This window comes from Stomoxys calcitrans, chromosome 2 (genome assembly GCF_963082655.1).
Source record: "Stomoxys calcitrans chromosome 2, idStoCalc2.1, whole genome shotgun sequence".
Taxonomy (NCBI): Eukaryota; Metazoa; Arthropoda; class Insecta; order Diptera; family Muscidae; genus Stomoxys; species Stomoxys calcitrans.
Window position 1 is genome coordinate 198,432,452 of NC_081553.1, and position 19,326 is coordinate 198,451,777.

Here is a 19,326-nt window from a genome sequence, read left to right on the forward strand (position 1 = left end):
TTCAGATTTAGATATAGCTCCCATATATATGTTTGTGCGATTTTTAATAATAATGCAATAAAATGGTCATTTGCTAACCGATTTTCTCGAAATTTAGCAGGAAGGATTTTTTCATGTTTTTCGACATTACTGGTGAATTTCAGGGAAATCGGTTCAGATTCAGATATAGCTGTCATATATGTATATCATCCGATTTTCACTTTTAGAGCCACTGCAAGCGCATTTTTTGACCAATCTTCCCAAAACCTCGTACAACGCTTTACATGACGACTTTCACAATGTGTGTAAAGTTTCAGATTTAGATATAGCTCCCATATATATGTTCGACCGATTTGCAGTAATATTGCAATAAAATGGTCTTTTGTTAACTGATTTTCTCAATATTTGGCAAAAAGCATTTTCTCTCGACTCTCGACATTATTAGTCAATTTCATGGAAATCGGTTCAGATTTAGATATAGCTTTCATATATACATATCGCCCGATTTAAACTTCTAGAGTCACAGCAAGCGCATTTGTTGACCCATCTTGGCAAAATTTTGCACAACGCTTTCCTCGACGATTACTACATTAACTGAGAAGTTTTTCTCGAAATCGGTTCAGAAATAGATATAGCTCCCATATATATGTTCGTCAGATTTTGGGTAATTTGCAACAATGTTGTCATTTGTCAACTGTAGTTATTACAGTTTGAACATATTTGCTCGCCGAGGTCCATCAAAATTGGTTCATTTTAAGTTTTATTAAAAATGCATTTACTTTCTTTTAAAAAATCCGCAATTACTTTTTGGGCAACCCAATAGCTGACACATTGACACATGGAGTAGGTGTAGGGTATTATAAAGTCGGCACCGCCCGACTTTTGCTTTTCCTTACTGGTTTTAAATATTTTTGTTTTTATTAAAGTTATCATCAAAAAGTCTTATATCCTCTTTTTCTTGTTGAACACAATGTGGGGAAATTAAAATGTTGCCCTTTGCTATTGCCTGTCAATCCCCTTCCTCCATCTAAGCTACCCTCTGTGTCGATTTCATTGACGGCAAATGAGTAGGAAATTTAAGTGTCAATCATATTTGCCTAGGCATTAAAGGTCAACCTATCTATAATTTTTTTTTTTTTTCGTTGAATCACATTTACATGTTTGACATTATCCTTTCCAATCAGTTATTGAAATGTTTTGAATAAAATTTCCTTTTGTGGCTGAATGGGAACTCAAAGTCAAATAATAGTAAAAGGGTTAAAGGAAAGTGTCTTGCCATGATACTGTAACTGAAGGTTAGTGAACGTTGAAATGAAAAAAGCAAAAATGTCACAGATTATGAATTGCAGAATTGTAGAAGGCTGGTAGTAAAAAAAGAATGTCCTATATTTCCACTGTTCTTATTTTTTGTTTATTTCAAATTTATGGTTAATTCGCGACTACCATCTACTTATACGCTTCAGAAAACCAATATCATTAAACTCATTATATCAATTATCGATAAAATCAATAAATGCTTGTTAATGCAATTATTTATATCGTTGAATATCATCAGCTTGTATATGGGTATAATAAAAAATTTAATTTCTGGGGAATTAATAATTTGCCAGAATCGTTATATCCTGCAGAAAAAATTCAACTGAAATGCCAACAAATGTGAAGTTCATGGAAATCCTTGGCTGTTTTTTTTTTTCTCTATTCAAATATTGCACATCGTTGTGTCATTTATATTGTAGAAGAATATATTGACATCGAATACATTTTAATACCCTTCGCCATAGGTTGGGGGTATACTACAATAATTTCGTTATTCCGTTTGTAACTTTACGGAAAAATTCGTCTTAGATCCCATAGGTTAGGTTAGGCTGAAAAGAGGGTGCTTGTTGTGCGCTCTTAAAACAAGAAAGTAACCTCTTAAAAGAAAATTTTAAGTTAGGAATTGCATGCTACTTACAAAATCCGTAATTATTTTCAATGCCACTCCCCTAAATTGGTTCATGTCTGATATTGTGTCCCCACCTAAGGGCCGGTATCTGTTAGACGTGAAAGCCGGCAATGGCAAAGGAAATGCTCCAACGTCTCATCATCTACCCCGCATGCCCTAAACACGCTATCACTTGCCGCACCGCACCGCCGCACCGCTATCACTTAGTCCTATATGTCCCGTTATGATACCAATAGCTATACTGACCTCCTTCTTGCTTCCTTTCAGTAATAGCCTTGTCATCTCACGATCTGGATCCCCCCATAGGATTTTCGCCGCCCTACCGACCGTTTCACTGTTCCACAATGTTGCATGCGTTCGTCGCCCACGCCCTTAACTCGGACTGCGTCGACCCGAAAGGCTTCGGGTTTACCAAGTTTATTGACGGCAGTCCTCTGGGCTTCACCGCCAAATCGTCTGCCCTTTCATTTCCCCTTACTCCGTTATGGCCCGGCACCCAAACGATGTGGATTTTGCCATCCTCAGAGAAGACTTCTTATACTGCAAGACTGTTCGTGACTTTACCGCCCTGGTTGTTATTACCTTTATGGCAATTTTAATGAAGGTAAAGATGTTCACACTCCACGTCCTCGCATAAGCACCACACCACTTCACGCATTCCGTGATCGCCCAGATCTCCGCCTGCAGAACCGTATTATGGTCAGGCAGTCTAAAACAGATCTCAGTCAATGGGTTCTCAATGTTAATCCCCGGGTTCACTATGTCCTCTAGCTTTGATTCATCCGTGTAACATGATCTTTCAGATGGCAATGGTCTCGTCAATCCAAGACTGTGCCGATGGCAGCAGTCCGTCGCACTCGACTTCAAGGTTCATCTCAGGTATGCGATCGGAAACGTCTTCCCTTCCTTCCAGGTTTCCTATCGTCGCCTCGATTAATCCGCTATGGTATGAGCTGCTCCCCTCCTCAATCCATTCTTCTCATAGCCACAGTGGCTGCCTCACAATTAATCTGTATGTCAATGGGTCGGATATCTAGAATAGTCTCCTACCGTGCTCTAGTGGGCGTTGTCCTCATCGCTCCGCCTATGCCAAGACAACATGTTCTCTGAACCTGTTGTACAGTCCTTATGTTGCACTTTTTCTCCATAGCAGTCCACCAGTCTACTGGGGCGTAAGTAAGTATTGGTCTAATCACGCTCCTGTAGAGCCTGTGGATTATCCTAGGATTCAGGCCCCATTTCGAGCCTATGGCCCGTCTACATAGTGCCCCGACATTTGTGAGCCTTCTCAGTACGCCCCTGAATGTGACACTTCCAATTCAGTTTCTTGTCCAAGATCACACCTAAGTAGTTGACCTTGTCAGATATCGAAATAGTCTTATTGAGAAAACGTGGTGCGTCAAATTGGCCCACCTTCATCTTCGTATTCGAGCAGTTCGCTGAATGTCCTACTCTTTATCATTGTGTCCACAATACATTCCATGGTTTTGAGTAGATAGGTCGTAAGGCTTATGGGTCTTTAGGCGTTTGGTGTCGCATAACTTGCCTTGCCGGGCTTGGGTATAAACACCACCCTTGCCTCCTGCCAGGCTTTCGGAGTATATGAAAGTCCTAGGCACGCTGTGAAAATTTTGGCCAGACGAGGCGCCAGAAGTCTGCCTCTTTCTGTAGTAACGCCGGAAATATCCCATCAGGTCCGGGTGACTTAAATGGTTTGAAGCTCCTCAAGGATTCCTTCACCATAAATTCCGTTATTATAAACCTTCGATCAACGTCATTATTCCAAGATTCCGGTGTCTCCGTGAGTCCCGTCGTATGCTGTAGAAAATGGGTTTTCATCAAAAGCCTCAACATATCCTCCGTTGTCTCTGCTCCATAAAGACCCCATAAAGTTTATACATTTATATAACCTCCACCATAGGATGGGGGTATAGTAATTTCGTCATTCTGTTTGTAACACCTCGAAATATGCACCTGAGACCCCATAAAGTATATATTGGGTTGCCCAAAAAGTAATTGCGGATTTTTCATATAGTCGGCGTTGACAAATGTTTTCACAGCTTGTGACTCTGTAATTGCATTCTTTCTTCTGTCAGTTATCAGCTGTTACTTTTAGCTTGCTTTAGAAAAAAAGTGTATTTTCCGCAATTACTTTTTGGGCAACCCAATATATTCTTGATCGTCATGTCATTTTAAGTCGATCTAGCCATGTCCGTCCTTCCGTCTGTCCGTCAGTCCATCTGTCTGTCTGTCCGTCTGTCTGTCAAAAGCACGCTAACTTTCGAAAGAGTAAAACTAGCCGCTTAAAATTTTGCACAAATACTTTTGAGTAGTGTAGGCCAGTTGGGATTGTAAATGGGCCAATTCGGTCCATGATTTGATATAGCTTCCATATAAACCGATCTTGGGTCTTGACTTCTTGAGCCTCTAGAGGGCGCAATTCTCGCCCGATTTGACTGAAATTTCGCACTTTGTATTTTGGTATCACCTCCAACAACTGTGTTAAGTATGATTCAAATCAATTCATAATCTGGTATAGCTGCCATATAAACCGATCTTGGGTCTTGACTTCTTGAGCCTCTAGAGGGCGCAATTCTCATCGGATTTGACTGAAATTTTGCCCATGGTGTTTTGGTATGACTTCCAACCACTACGCTCAGTGTGATTCAAATCGGTTCATGTTTTGATATAGCTGCCATATAAACCGATCTTGGGTTTTGACTTCTTGAGCCTCTAGAGGGTGCAATCCTCATCCGATTTGATTGAAATTTTGCACGTGCTGTTTTGGTACTACTTGCAGCCACTACGCTAAGTGCGGTTCAAATCGGTCTATGTTTTGATATAGCTGCCATATAAACTGATCTTGGGTCTTGACCTCTTGCGCCTATAGAGGGCGCAATTCTCATCCGATTTGACTGAAATTTTGCCCGTTGTATTTTGGTATCACTTCCAACAACTGTATTAAGTATGATACAAATCGATTAATAATCTGGTATAGCTGCCATATAGACCGATCTTGGATCTTGACTTCTTGAGCCAATAGAGGGCGCAATTCTCATCCGATTTGTCTGAAATTTTGCATGCTTTGTTTTGTTATGACTTCCAATAACTGTGCTGAGTATGGCGTAAATCGGTATATAAAATGGTATAGCTGCCATATGGACCGATCTGGGATCTTGACTTCTTGAGCCACTAGAGGGTGCAATTCTCATCCGATTTGACTGAAATTTTGTACAACGGCTTCTCTCATGATCTTCAACATACTTGTCTAATATGGTCTGAATCGATGAATAGCTTGATATAGCTCCCATAAAAACCTATCTCCCGATTTTGCTTCTAGAGCCCCTACAAGGCGCAGTTCTTATCCGAATGAACTGAAATATTACACAATGACATCTACAATGTTTAGCATTCATGTATGGTCCGAATGGGACTATAACTTGCTATAGCTCCAATAGCATAACAGTTCCTATTCAATATTCTTTGTTTGCCTAAAAAGAGATACCGCGCATAGAACTCGACAAATGCGATCCATGGTGGAGGGTATATAAGATTCGGTTCGGCCGAACTTAGCACGCTCTTACTTGTTGATCATTATGACATTTCAAGTCGATTTAGCCTTGTCCGTCCATCTGTCGAGATTGTACTTTTTCAGTTTCTGCCTATAAAGGAAAAGCATTGAAATAACTTGACAATTGCGACCCATGGTGGAGTGTATATAAGATTCACTTTTACCAGTTTTACTTGAAATTTTTTGCTCCAAAATTCTTTATTAAATTGAATCAAAAGTCAAGGGCACCACTTCCAGCAATTGATATTTGCTTTAAATCAAGTTTGCATACATTCTTCTTTAGAATTAATTACAAATTTGAAATTTCTTCAGAATAATATCTTAAATATACATTTCTCATCAAAGTCAGAATATCATATTGGTGTTCCAATGAAATTGCTCTCCAATTTTAAAAAGCAAATGTTAGTTTTCCTTTTGGCATAACTTAATTAAGTGCTATGTTCAAATGTTTCACTTTTCAGTTCTTTAACAAAACAACATCTCCTTGTTCATTTTCATACATACAGCAATCTAACTTTAGTTTTAGAATAACTACCATATCAAATGAAATGAATCTTTCCCTTATGAACTTTTGTCCATTCTACATATCATGCAGTGTTGTGTTTAATGTTGCCTTTACAAAATTCTAGGAATTTTTATATTTTGTAGTACAGCAATGTGCTATGTAGCATGTGAATGATCAAGGTTTGTGAACCTTGACTTTCAGCTGAAAAATAGGTCCTTAAAAACATAGAAGGACCTATGTTACACAAACATACATAACACACATATGTTACATATTTGTTCAGATGGACCAACGAATGCATTCAATTACAAATGAAACCTGTACAATGGGAAAAGTTTCTAGTGGCAACATGTTAAAAAAAAAACCAACAACAACTAAAAGCATTATGAACATGAAATAGTTGTGCAGACACATATTTTAAACATAAGGGTGTAGTGAAGGTTAAAACATGCAAATCCCCACACACAACAGTTCGTAACATTGTGGAACAAGGGTCCCCATATTTTGCGGTATATCAGAGATAGTTGAAAAGATGTATACGAATTTTTGTTTGTATTGGGTTGCCCAAAAAGTAATTGCGGATTTTTTAAAAGAAAGTAAATGCATTTTTAATAAAACTTAGAATGAACTTTAATCAAATTTCCTTTTTTTTACATTTTTTTTCTAAAGCAAGCTAAAAGTAACAGCTGATAACTGACAGCAGAAAAAATGCAATTACAGAGTCACAAGCTGTGAAAAAATTTGTCAACACCGACTATATGAAAAATCCAATTACTTTTTGGGCAACCCATATTGATAGCAACCCAAAATCACATATTGAGACTTAGGGTTCAGCTGAACCTGAGATATCTTTATTAGTTTTTTTTCTTTGAATTTCTTCACACGATCTCGCTAATACCTCAGCTTTAACCTTTCCAAATTTCAATGAGATATCTCAACCCCTCCTCACACTCGGCTACAGGGCCTTTGACACTCTATAATCTACAGCACTAGCCCACGAAGAAGGCGTCCACCCTACCAAGAAACTCGCATAGTGGAGATCTCACTGATTCCTTAGCAAGATCTACGGCAATCAGCGATCTATTCCTGCCCAGGTCGTGCGGCGCTTTATTCCCCGCCACACATTGATGGCCTTTCCCATGGTTCGAATAAGCTCTTAGCATCTTCTATCCAGTCTCGATCTCATGCGACCCGACGTGCCTTTACAATCGCGGGAAAACGTCCTCCAAGCCCCCTCAGAAAAGAGAAAAACCTAAGTTAGAGGAGCGCCATACACCTGACTCCCTCAGTTTCATGGCGATCTCTGTTGCCACACACCCAACATACAGGTGCAAAGGCATAAGATCGAGAAGTCGGAGCTGCAACGGCTGGTGAGGAAAGCAAAACAGACAGGAAACGAGGTACTAATAGGGTGCGGTGCGAACTCTCATCACATTTCGTGGGGTAGTATCAACACTAATAGGAGGGGGCCAAGCCCTGGCAGAGTTCCTGAATACTAACAACCTAATAACACTTAATATTGGTAACAACGCTACCTTTGTTAATAGGATTAGGGAAGAGGTATTAGATGTGACGATATGTTCAGAAAATCTAATCGATGAGGTTCAGGATTTGAGGGTCTCCACGGCCAGCGCCAAATCCGATAAGCTTTCGGAATAAGATGAAAACCAACTGGACAAAATTCGGAAGGCTACTCCGAAGAAGACTTGGCAAGATAATGAAAATGTCAACACTATAACGACTGCACTGGTGGGGTCCTTCGAAGATAGTTGTCCTCTTTAGGAAAGGTAATCAGCCGAAGAAAAACCCTGGATGACAGGGAAGATTCGCAATATTGGAAAGAGGTCAGCAGACTTTTTAACAGAGCGCGTCGTAAAAAAGCCGAAGTTTATTGGGATGTGTATTGCGCATGGCTCAAGGAATACAATAAGATAACCAGAGCGGCAAAAGTGCCTCCTGGAAGCTTTTCTGCGAACAGGTCAATAGCGTTAATGACGCCGCCAAGATAAAAAAGTTTCTCTCTAAAACCCATGTCCATACTGAAACTTAAGTAGACGACATGGGAGTGAGAGCAAAGACAACGGAGGACATGTTGAGGATTTTGATCAAAACCCATTTTCCACAGCATACGAAGGAACTCACGAAGACATCGGAATCTTAAAATAATGACGTTCATCGAAGGTTTATAGTAACGGAATTTATGGTGAAGAAATCCTTGAGGAGCTTCAAACCATTTAAGTCACCCGGACCTGATGAAATATTTCCGGCGTTACTACAGAAAGAGGCAGACTATCTGGCGCCTCGTCTGGCCAAAATTTTCACAGCTTGCCTAGGACTTGCCACCGTAGCTCAGAGGTTAGCATGTCCGCCTATGACGCTGAACGCCTGGGTTCGAATCCTGGCGAGACCATTAGAAAAAAAAAATTCAACGGTGGTTTTCCCCTCGTAATGCTGGCAACATTTGTGAGGTACTATGCCATGAAAAACTTCTCTCCAAAGAGGTGTGGCACTGCGGTACGCCGTTCGGATTCGGCTATAAAAAGGAGGCCGCTTATCATTGAGCTTAAAACTTGAATCGGACTGCACTCATTGATATGTGAGAAGTTTGCCCCTGTTCCTTAGTGGAATGTTCATGGCCAATATTTGCATATTTGCATTTGCATTTTGCCTAGGACTTGCATATACTCGGAAAGCCTGGCAGCCCGGCAAGGCAAGTAATGCGACACCAAAGGCCTACAGACCCATAAGCCTAACGTCTATTATACTCAAAACCATGGAACGCATTCTTCATACCATGATTAAGAGTAGGACATCCAGCGAACTGCTCAAATAAAAACAGCATACCTATGTCAAGGGAAAGTCGGTGGAGACTGCCCTGCAAGAGGTTATGCATAAAGAAGAAGAATTCTTCGATGTCAAAACGTACACACTGACGGATGCATTGACATCGAGGAGGCTTTTAACAATGTGCGGAGCGACACATTTATCCAATCCTTAAACCAGTACCGGGTGGACCCGGTCCTTGTAACTGTATAAACCATATGCTAAGGATCTGGTGGATAAATTGTGTGTTCCGTGGCATAAAAATAAGGGAGAAAATGGCATAAACCCATGTCACAGGGGACATTTTATCGCCACTCCTATGGGTGGCCACCATAAATGACCTATTACAAATGCTGACTGAGGAGGGATTTGAACCCGTCTGCTATGCAAACGAGGTTATAATACTTCTAAGGAGTAAGGATCCGAACGAGCTTTACAGAAGGGCCGAAAGGGTCTTGCATATGGCATATGACTGGGCTAGACCCAGACGTCTCAATATTAACCCAGAGAAGACTGAAATATGCCTGTTCACGAGGAAGACGAAGGTGGGCGAATTCAAAGCACCACGTTTTCTCAATAAGACTATTTCGATATCTGACAAGGTCAAATACTTAGGTGTAATCTTGGACAGGAAACTGAATTGGGAAGTGTCACATTCAGGAGCATACTGAGAAGGCTCACAGATGTTGGGCACTATTTCGACGGGACGTAGGTTAGAAATGGGGCCTGAATTCGAGGATAGTCCACTGGCTCTACAGGAGCATGATTAGACCAATACTTACTTACGCCTCAGTAGTTTGGCGGACTGCTATGGAGAAAAAGTGCAACATAAGGACCATACAACAGGTTCAGAGAACATGTTGTCTTGGCATAGGCGGAGCGATGAGGACCACGCCCACCAGGGCACTGGAGACTATTCTAGATACCCGACCCATTGACATACAGATTAAGTGTGAGGCAGCCACTACGGCTATGAAAATTAAGGCGATGGGAGAATGGATTGAGGATGGCAGCAGCTCATACCATCGCGATATAATTGAGGCGACGATAGGAAACCTGGAAGGAAAGGAAGACGTTTCCGATCGGATACCTAAAATGAACCTTGAAGTCGAGTGCGAGACACTGCTGCCATCGGCACAGTCTTGGATTGACGGAACCCTAGTATTGTCGTCTGGAAGATCATGTTACACGGATGGATCAAAGCCAGAGGACAGAGTGGGCCTGGGGGTTTACATTGAAAATACAGGTACTGAGATCTGTTTTAGACTACCTGACCATAATACGGTCCTGCAGGCGGAGATCCGGGTGATCACGAAATGCGTGAAGTGGTGTGGTGCTAACGCTAGGACGTCGAGTGTAAACATCTTCACTGCCGCCGTAAAACTGCTGTCAATAAACTTGGTTAACTTGAAGCTTTTCGGGTCGACGAAGTTCGAGTTAAGGGAGTGGGCGACGAATGCGCATGCAACATTGTGGAACAGCGAAACGGCAACGACCTAAGCAGCTTCCAACATGTTTTCCCAGTAAAAAGTCGCATTAACTTTGACGCCTGGCTCGATAAAAACTATAGCAGAGCGGCCATTGGCGGTTTCAGCTGCCCATATCATCACTTGTGATAGAAAGTTATGTGGTCGTACGTAGGCTCAAATTCTCGTACGTTCATGCAGCTTGAAACTCGTTTTTTACCGCCCCAAAGTAATAAATTGCGGATTTTTTAAAAGAAAGTAAATGCATTTTTAATAAAACTTAGAATGAACTTTAATCAAATATATAATTGCCATTTTGTTCGATAACCTTTTGCCATCTTCCTGGCAAATTTAGTATTCCACGCTCATAGAACTTCTGGCCTTTATCTGCAAAAAACTGTACCAAGTGCGATTTTATAGCCTCATCATTGCCGAAAGTTTTACCATTTAAAGAGTTCTGCAAAGATCGAAATAAATGGAAGTCTGATGGTGCAAGGTCAGGGCTATATGGTGGATGCATCAAAAGTTTCCAGCCAAGCTCATTCAGTTTTTGGCGAGTGACGAAAGATGTGTGCGGTCTAGCGTTGTCCTGGTGGAATATGACACCTTTACGATTGACCAATTCTGGTCGCTTCTCCTTGATGGCTGTATTCAATTTGTCCAATTGTTGACAGTAAACATCCGAATTGATCGTTTGGTTCCTTGGAAGCAGCTCAAAATATACCACACCTTTCCAAACAGACAGCATTACCTTCTTTTGGTGGATATCAGCCTTTGAAGTGGTTTGAGCTGGTTCACCATGTTTGGACCATGATCGTTTTCGACTAACGTTGTTGTAAACAATCCATTTTTCATCTCCTGTTATGATTCGTTTTAAAAACGGATCGAATTCATTGCGTTTAAGATGCATATCACAAGCGTTGATTCGGTTTGTTAAATGAATTTCTTTCAATACATGTGGTACCCAAATATCAAGTTTTTCACCAGTCCAAGACTTTTTATGTGATAATGAACGGTTGATTTTGGCATATTTAACTTCTCTCCTATCTCACGCTTAGTTACATGGCGATCCAATTCGATTAATGCTTTGATTTGGTCATCATCAACTTCATTTGGCCGACCTGAACGTGGCTCATCTTTAAGTGAAAATCTCCAGAACGGAATTTGCGAAACCAATTTTGACACTGTCTTCCTTTTAAGGCTTTATCACCATACACATTTCGTAACTTTTTAGCAACCAGCTCCGCGTTTTTCCCTTTACGGAAATAATAAAGTAAAATATGACGAAAATGCTCCTTTGTGGGCTCCATATTAAAATTGACGCCAAACAAACAAATGTAAAAAAAATTTCGCGCACCTTTTTTCTAAAGCAAGCTAAAAGTAACAGCTGATAACTGACAGAAGAAAGAATGCAATTACAGAGTCACAAGCCATTGAAAAAATTTGTCAACGCCGACTATATGAAAAATCCGCAATTACTTTTTGGGCAACCAATAGTCAATTTGGCAGTTTACAAATTGCTTTATGCGGAAATGTTTCTTGTCGGGGAACCCGACCACGGAAATTCACCAAGTTCAGCTTGCAACTCATTTAGTGAGCGTCTCAAGGCAATAGTCAAGGTCAAAGGTGGTCATGTCAAACTAGAGTGAATGGATTCTGAAAGTTAGACTGCTTTCACACATTTTTGTCATTTTAAACTATAAAAAATATTTTCACGCAAAAAAAATGTGGTCGTTTAAATTGTTAGCTACCCTAAAGCCCAGATTCTTTAATATTTTTGTTTTTTTTTATGTTTGCTTGCCCTTGACATAGCAATTATTATTGGAGTGTTGCCGTCCCTCCCTAATATATGTTTTTTTTTATACATAATAGTTGTAATATTTGAAAAACACGTAAATCACTGTACAAAACCACTCATGTCCATGAGCACAAAAGTGTCAGAACCAAAATAACGCTGCACAGTGGGCCAAATGGCAAAAAAAAATGGAAATAAGTCTACAACTTTTTATCTGTTGATTTTAGCCATACAAAATGTTCTAGACATTTGTAGAGGAGGACATAGGCTTTCAGAAAAGTGCTGTTGTTGGTCCATATCTTTAATACAGGGTGAGCTACAGGGTGTGAAAGTTGACCACTTTTGACTTCTCCAAGCTTCTGGGGGCCATAACTTTTGATCTACTCAACCGATTTACATGATTTAGGACTCTAGAGAAAGAGCTTGACAAGATCTAAAAAACTTATGCATAAAGTACCATGCCATCGTGTACTGTTAAGGAGTTATGAATTGTTTAATTTTAAAATATGAAAATTTGGCCTTGGTTTTTTTCAGTGTTTTTTAAATAACTCCGTCAATTTTAAAGCTATAAACTTCATACTTCACACAAATTATGCCAGCATATGTGTGCATAAAATACAAAAGGAATCACGTGAATATCTTTGGCGGTTTAAAAATGGCATCGTTTTCAATATGAAAAATATTTTTTTTGTCAAAAAATTGCAAAATTTTTCAAAAAAGATACTCCCATTTCCTTTAAGTTTTCGCAAACTTTGGCCATCAAAGCATTATCATTTCTTTCCATTTTCACAAAGTCGAGGTATTAAGAAAAGTTTTAAGTGCTAATTTGGCTAATTTCGATATCAAACAACACCGTTATCTTAAGACCAAAATGGCCAATTTTTTTACTAAACTTCAAAAGTTTCTCACTGGAAAAAAAGTTCCACGGGGATTTTTTCGCTTTTTTTGAACTTAAATGAAAGCTTAAAATGTTCCCAACATTTTAAGGTATGTCTCGCCATATCCTAGCCATAAATGAGATCGTAGCGATCAAAATACTGAAAAAAGTCAATTTTCAAGTAGTGCTATATTCATTGCTAAAAAACAAGTATTACGTCACATTTTATTGCAAAGATGTTAAATAAACTTTTATTTGGTAACACTTCTTCTACAAAACACAAAAAGAATCATGGAAATATCTCTATTCTATTCCATTTTATGGAACCGGCAATAAAAAAGTCAATTTTTCAAAAAAGTCGAATTTCCCAAATTTTGTTTTTGTTGTCCTAATTGCACATGACACACTATAGCCATATTTACGCAACATACCTTATCGTAAAGGAAATTTTCATACCTTTCCAACGATGTATAAAACATTTCTCAACTCGGATTCTATCTACTCTAAAATTCATTTACACTTCATTAAACTCTATATAAAAATGTCTATTTGTGAAATGGAACCTTATATGGGGCCTACACTAAAACATTGATAGATTTGCCCAGGGTTTACAATACAAATGTGTTAGAATAAAAAAAGGTCTCCTGCCAAAGTTTAAAAAAATTGGAATAAAAATATGTGTTTTAGAGCGAAAACACTTCGCATCGGAGTGCGTTTGTATAGTACCTACATCTATTTTTAATGTAAGCTGATGATTTTTGAATAAAAAGTAACCTAGAAATATACCTGCATATATATATATATTTGTGTTAAGATTTGATGCAGACAAATGTTACCTGTTTCGCTATGTCGAATTCCCAGGAAATCCACCGTATCAATGAATGTGAAAAAACCTACCCATAAAAAATTCATTGTCATTTTTTTTAACCAAATTCGAGTCCAGGTAAATAATTATAGAAGAGTAAGTAAAAAGAGGCACTTTGGACCCCTTTTTACGATTGCGTCTGATACCTGAAATGGGTCATTAATTGTGAATATATTGCATAAATATTTGAACAAAATCCAAATTTTCTTCATTATATTTTGTAGAGGCGTAAAGGACATTTATAAGTTATGGAAGTCATACTGAAGTATTCCACTCTTTCGAAAATTGTATGGGACATCAAAAATGATTCCAAATCATACACGGAGTCATTTAAGGAACTTGTTTACACTTTGGACCACATATATGGAATAAGGCTAAATAAAGACGCTTTAGACAAACTTGAAAAATTCTACAAATCATTTGAGAGAAGGTTGCCAGAATGTTCATTCGCAAAAATCAAGTTTTTCAAAATGTATGAGAAGTGGCTGAAATCGGATCTACTTATTGAAATTAAACCGCTGATTCCCGGCCGGCCTAGCAAAGCATACGACGAAGTTACGGAGAAAACCAAAAAGAAAAAACAAGAGGAACTATTGGCGGCACATCCGCCAAATTTAATAAAAGATACGTTCAAAACAGCATTGTTAAAAACACAACCAAAAAATGTTGGACGAATTGTCGATGTTTTACCATTAGCATCTCCGAAAAGGGTAAAGAGAATGGTAGAAAGTATTCCAACTCCAAAATCGACTACAGAATTCACGGAGGAAGATGCACTGGCCCTGATTTTGAACCTAGGCCTCTCAAGAAACAAATACTCAACAATGAGGAAGGCTCTTCGTGAAAAAGGATGGGGTTGTTTACCCTCAAAACATAAATTGTACAACACCAGGACGAAAATGGTGCCATCAAATATATACGTGGACGAATTAAAAGCAAGAGTGAAACTTGCTGATCTTGTTGAAAATACAGCTGTTAGAATTATTTCTAATTTTACTGAAGAACAGTTGAACACATGTAATAATTCCGAAGTGGTTTTGATCAGCAAATGGGGTTGTGATGGATCATCTGGATTTTCCGAATATAAGCAACAAACAGAAATAGATACCAACTTCGCATCAATTTTCATGGCATCATTAGTACCATTGAGAATGAGATTGTACAAGGACCAATCTTCATCATCGAAAGAAAATGCATTTCAAGATATATGGATAAATAGAACACCTGGGTCAAAATATTTATGTCGCCCAATTCGGTTTGAGTATACAAAGGAAGACCGGAACACAACACGATCTTTGGTGAACGAAATAAAGGAAGAAATTGCTGCATTACCCATGATTGTTATAAACCAATTGGGAAGAAATATAAAAGTTTCGTTTCAACTACAACTCACTATGATCGATGGAAAGGTGGCAAACGCATTAACTGGCGTTATGTCCAATTGGAGATGCAATATTTGTGGCAAGAAGAATGGGCAATTCGAGGACAAGTCTGATGAAAATTTAGTAAACGAAAATGCGCTCAATTTCGGTATTTCGCCCCTGCACTGTAGAATTCGATTCATGGAGTATTGTTTGCATTTATCGTATGACCTTAAATATCGGACTAGCCCTGGAAACCGCGATGTCTCTGCTAGAAACAACCAAGATCTTCACAAAATGAGGCAGGAAGAGAAGAATCGAATCCAGTTGGAGTTTAAACAAAAGGGACTTATAATAGATAAACCTCTTTACGGATACGGAAGCACAAATGATGGCAACTCGGCAAGGCGGTTTTTTGAGGACCCCGTATCGACATCTAAAATAACCGGTCTTGATGAACACTTGCTAAGACGATTCAAAGTGATTTTGGCTGTAATCAATAGCAAAAAGATGATAAATTCAACCAAATTTGAAGCTTATAGTAATGACACAAAAAACATTTTATCTGATTTATATTCGTGGAAAGCTTTAACACCGACAGTACATAAAGTCTTACATCATGGCAAGGAAATTGTGGAATACAACATACTTCCGTTAGGAGAACTTACAGAAGAAGCTCAGGAATCCCGTAATAGAGATGTTAAACAGTTCCGGCTTTTCAATACCCGAAAGAGCACCAAATTTAACCAAAATTATGATTTACTTCAATATTTATTGTTATCGTCTGATCCGGTACTATACAGCATCAGAACTAAATGGCTACCAAAAATATGTGACGATATAGATAAGGACGATCCCGATGCCATTCAAATTAAAGAGCTTTTAAATTTTGATACCTTAGATTATTTGGTAGAGAATAAAATCAAATAATACAAAACTAAAATGCTTTTTTATTTTGGGAGTAGCTAATATACATATAAACGCACGCCGATGCGAAGTGTTTTCGCTCTAAAACACATATTTTTATTCCAATTTTTTTAAACTTTGGCAGGAGACCTTTTTTTATTCTAACACATTTGTATTGTAAACCCTGGGCAAATCTATCAATGTTTTAGTGTAGGCCCCATATAAGGTTCCATTTCACAAATAGACATTTTTATATAGAGTTTAATGAAGTGTAAATGAATTTTAGAGTAGATAGAATCCGAGTTGAGAAATGTTTTATACATCGTTGGAAAGGTATGAAAATTTCCTTTACGATAAGGTATGTTGCGTAAATATGGCTATAGTGTGTCATGTGCAATTAGGACAACAAAAACAAAATTTGGGAAATTCGACTTTTTTGAAAAATTGACTTTTTTATTGCCGGTTCCATAAAATGGAATAGAATAGAGATATTTCCATGATTCTTTTTGTGTTTTGTAGAAGAAGTGTTACCAAATAAAAGTTTATTTAACATCTTTGCAATAAAATGTGACGTAATACTTGTTTTTTAGCAATGAATATAGCACTACTTGAAAATTGACTTTTTTCAGTATTTTGATCGCTACGATCTCATTTATGGCTAGGATATGGCGAGACATACCTTAAAATGTTGGGAACATTTTAAGCTTTCATTTAAGTTCAAAAAAAGCGAAAAAATCCCCGTGGAACTTTTTTTCCAGTGAGAAACTTTTGAAGTTTAGTAAAAAAATTGGCCATTTTGGTCTTAAGATAACGGTGTTGTTTGATATCGAAATTAGCCAAATTAGCACTTAAAACTTTTCTTAATACCTCGACTTTGTGAAAATGGAAAGAAATGATAATGCTTTGATGGCCAAAGTTTGCGAAAACTTAAAGGAAATGGGAGTATCTTTTTTGAAAAATTTTGCAATTTTTTGACAAAAAAAATATTTTTCATATTGAAAACGATGCCATTTTTAAACCGCCAAAGATATTCACGTGATTCCTTTTGTATTTTATGCACACATATGCTGGCATAATTTGTGTGAAGTATGAAGTTTATAGCTTTAAAATTGACGGAGTTATTTAAAAAACACTGAAAAAAACCAAGGCCAAATTTTCATATTTTAAAATTAAACAATTCATAACTCCTTAACAGTACACGATGGCATGGTACTTTATGCATAAGTTTTTTAGATCTTGTCAAGCTCTTTCTCTAGAGTCCTAAATCATGTAAATCGGTTGAGTAGATCAAAAGTTATGGCCCCCAGAAGCTTGGAGAAGTCAAAAGTGGTCAACTTTCACACCCTGTAGCTCACCCTGTATTAAAGATATGGACCAACAACAGCACTTTTCTGAAAGCCTATGTCCTCCTCTACAAATGTCTAGAACATTTTGTATGGCTAAAATCAACAGATAAAAAGTTGTAGACTTATTTCCAATTTTTTTGCCATTTGGCCCACTGTGCGCTGTACTTTACAAGAACACTCATACAACAGACATACTTTAACACACACTCACTCACAAACAGAGACTCTTCGGAGAGTAGGCTAAAACAAACGTCAACCAGGGCCATTGCCGCAGTGGCAAGAGCACAACACATACATAGATATTCAGTTGTAAAGTTGTGTTATTAGTGTGCAACAACAATATGCCCCACGTCAGTCACAACCATTGCATAGCAATGCAATGCCATAAAGTGCCTGCCTACTCTATAGTTTTACTGCTACAGAGACTACTACTAAGTGGGTGAGTGACGTTGTTGTTCTACTGATTGAGGAGGATACGAAAGGCGGTTGGTGGTGACAAAAGGCACTTTGGGCGTTTTGTTGTTATTCTTTCCTGCAGCAGCCATGCTATGCCACAACAACAACCCACTTGTTGATGTTATTTTGACATCAACAGCAACGGCGCAAGCAGCAATAACAACAACAATTGGCTTAACTACAAAACAAATACATTCATGGGGCTCACACTTTTGTTATGTGCGTGTGTGCGTGTGTGTGTGTGTGTGTGTGTGCATTGCCATGGGTGCTCACGCACGCAATCGCATAGATTTCGTGTGAGACAGTCATTCGCATTCACACTGACGCACCCAATCACCACCGATTGCCACCCATCATTCTTGGAATCTGTGGGCTTGCTGCGCACATACAAACACACACACACACCTCCATTGATACCTGTTTGCAATAAAAATCTGGCAGAAATTAATAATGAGAGCTGACTAATGCATCTTTCGCATGTTTATCTAAATTAAACAAAGGTTTATTCAAATTTGCAAGAAACGCGAAAGAGCTATGAATGCTGTTTGGCAGTACAATTAGGAAATGAAATGGATTTTCCAGAATTGGCTTGGTTGTTTTGCACTACACCAAGGGATAACTTCGTAGTAGCGTTTGTTACCTATCGAAGTATTGATCTAAGACACTGCACATGCTGTATATGACCGAGAGCCGAGCTGGTAGCTCCCCGATCAAGGCGCTTAATGTCATACTCGATGAAATGCCGCCGCGACGAAGTTTGCCTTAGTCTGAGGGAGCCTGACTTATTACTAAATTTGGGCTCTCTTCTAATCTTGTGGGGGGCTGAGGTACAAGAGATATGTACCGCTAATGACTCTATATTAAGGAGATTCTGTTTTGCTGACGGATTAGAAGTGTATTTCTTTGAAGGCGTTTGCAGGCTAGAGGTATCCTACATTTCCCTTCTATAAATATGAGTGGTTTCAGTTTAAATGGGGTCGGTCACCGGGGCAGAAGTCTTGATTAAGTATCTACAAATTAGGGAGTCATTTGGGTTTCTGGACGACAGAAGGATGTTTTAGAAAAATGTTTACACCATTTTAAAGAATTTAGAGATTTTGGGGCAAAAGCTGCTGTCGGTTCGGACTATCACAATATAAGTGGGAAGTCAAGCGGTGCTGATGGATTGCCGGGCTATGGTTATTTTGAATTTTGAGCTCTCTTTTATTCTGTTGGGAGTTTAGGATACAGCCCATCAGCAGTGAATATGAGTCATTAGGGACCAAATAACAAGTCCCTCTTTGTTAACAGATTGAATATGGTTACCTCAGAGAGGGATAGAAGTTCCGCCTTCCTCTTGACATTCTATACATACGGATGGCTTAAGGTTGGATGAGAGCATCGTGGAAAAATACCACGAAGTTAGAGTCATACTTGTTTTAGCGGAGTGTA

General features: G+C 38.7%; 1 protein-coding gene and 1 long non-coding RNA gene across 2 annotated transcripts in view; both read left to right on the forward strand.

Annotated features, from left to right (window-relative positions):
* The window catches only part of LOC106084797 (uncharacterized), a 168,438-nt gene that overhangs the window by 113,918 nt on the left and 35,194 nt on the right, over nt 1-19,326 (forward strand). The gene's annotated exons all lie outside the window — the stretch shown is intronic.
* Nucleotides 1,136-1,511, forward strand: LOC106084798 (uncharacterized). The gene is made up of 2 exons (XR_001220867.1): nt 1,136-1,274; nt 1,329-1,511. It is a non-coding gene; the product is annotated as an uncharacterized LOC106084798 (long non-coding RNA).